Raw genomic sequence first — 2,182 nt, forward strand, 5'->3', positions numbered from 1 at the left:
TAAGCAAACCCACGATATATGACAAACTGGTGCTCAAGGGGAATCCTTTTAGAACCAGGGAATCCAAACAGCTTAGAATGACCAATCTGTATAAGGTAGCTGTTATCATGCTGTTTGTTACATGATTTATCCAAAGGAGGGCAATTCTGTTTTTTTGTGCAACGGGCATCACGAGGAGCTAAACATTCTTTCCCTATTGGACAATAGTAACCATTTGGACAGGTTTGAGCAGCTTTAACAGGAGCTGAAGAATTACTGTTACTACCAGAACCTGAAGAATTACTGTTGCTACTGGGGCCTGAAGAACTATTTGAAAAACTACTGTTGCTAGCAGCACCTGAAAAACTACTGTTGCTACTAGCACTTGAAAAACTACTGCAGCAAACACAGCCAAATGAAAAACAGACCAATCCAAAGATGAAACCAACTTTGATGGCCATTGTTACTTATTTAGTTGCTCCTGGTATAGCAGTAGGCAATGAAAATGCATGAAATTTAAAAAATACTTGTTATAGTATCTAGATTAGATGACATGATATTCATAACAAGCTTCCCTTTGACGTTAATGAGAAACATGAGGTACTTTATTTGGCCATAGATACAACTGTACAAATTGTTTGACCCAGAATTTACTAATAATCAGTTCAAGGTCTACATGTCTGTGAGTCAGTGACCACTGTCTAAATTTCCAGAGCTATTGAGGAATATAATAGTATAAATTCACTCTAGTTGCAATGAAATAACTGAACCATCAAGTGAAGCCTCTAATAAGCTGCACTGAACTACAAGATGCATACACATTGATTTTGCAGCCGGTATGCCTGATTCAACACTGAATACAGAGCAAATGAAATCTATATAGGCACTAAATGATTTATTAACCTTACCAAACACCTATGAAAGAGGATCGAAGATGCTTACTGGACAATTGACCCATATGCAGGTTGGCTGGTTGGGTAACCATAGGGAACATTAGGCCTCTTTTCCATATAGTTGTGGCTGTTGTATGGATTCTGTAGTTAGCATACAACTGTTGTAGAGATAGACCTCCACGATTGTTGCAACAGTGTTGTAAGGCTGTTATAGGGGCTATATGGAAACTAGCCTTTGCTATCTAACATTAATACGCTAAGCACACTGATGACATGATGACTTTTCTGTTTGTTTGTGCACACTGTGTTACCCTTGTTGCATCTGTGTTCTGTGATGCATGCCAGCCTTGCTATATTAATTTTATATGATGGCCATAAATTTGCTAAATTAAAACTTGCCAGTACAACATACTATATGCATGTACTGATACATAATGCTTTGATACTTTAGACCAATTCTTCATTTGTTCTTAATTTTATTAGGTTTGTATCAAAATTTTAAAAATCACAAACACATAGTAACAGTAAGTAAACACTTGTGTGGATCAGCAACTGGTAGGCATTAAATAGAAAAATTGTTGATATCATTATTATTGTCTAGATTTAACTCTTAGATGTCTAACCAGATATCACTTGGAACGTTCAACAGTCACACCTCCTATAGCTACACCTCCTTTATCTGGCATTATAATAGCACTGTGCTGTCATCAACGCTGTCAATGGGATAGTATATATGGAATTGAGCTATGGAAAGAACTGGGGTTCAATTCAATTGATTTCCACTTGATAACACTAATGAGTAGCTGGGCAGTATGTGGTCAGCGATCAGCAGATAAAGATACTAAAGGTTACATTCCTCATGCTAAAGAACCAATGGGATTAAAATGTAAGGAGCTAATTAATCTAATACGTGTACATGAACTACGCAAGAACGGTTTCCAAACTCATCTCTTGTATTATGTAGATAGGAGAACTTCATTAGAGAATGTGTTATTGATAGCTCTACCTCATTAATATTCATGCATGGGCGTGGCTCATGAATATCTTAATTATATTCATTGATTGTAAACATGTTAAGGGTGGGGCTCGTGTTTGAAGCTAGCTAGTGAGAGATATAGTGGGAGAGAGTGAGAATGGCTGCAGCTGATAAAGCTTCAACAATATCCTTATCCAGTTCAGACCAGGGACCACTAGACACTTCAGTCAGTCACGAGGACCAGCACAGCAGCTTACCTCCTCTAGTCATCATAAGCACTAGAGTGAAGCAGTATGGGTCTCTTCTTAAGCTGACTAATCCTGGAGTGATTGTT

At 37.7% G+C, this 2,182-nt stretch overlaps 1 long non-coding RNA gene across 1 annotated transcript; it reads left to right on the top strand.

Annotated features, from left to right (window-relative positions):
* The first annotated feature begins 1,351 nt into the window (after positions 1-1,351).
* On the top strand, positions 1,352-1,941 carry LOC109591490 (uncharacterized). The gene is made up of 2 exons (XR_002189839.1): positions 1,352-1,427; positions 1,474-1,941. It is a non-coding gene; the product is annotated as an uncharacterized LOC109591490 (long non-coding RNA).
* Positions 1,942-2,182: the final 241 nt, after the last annotated feature.

The sequence above is a fragment of the Amphimedon queenslandica genome, unplaced genomic scaffold (assembly GCF_000090795.2).
Source record: "Amphimedon queenslandica unplaced genomic scaffold, v1.1 AMPQUscaffold_8030_Cont20023, whole genome shotgun sequence".
In the NCBI taxonomy this organism is placed as follows: domain Eukaryota; kingdom Metazoa; phylum Porifera; class Demospongiae; order Haplosclerida; family Niphatidae; genus Amphimedon; species Amphimedon queenslandica.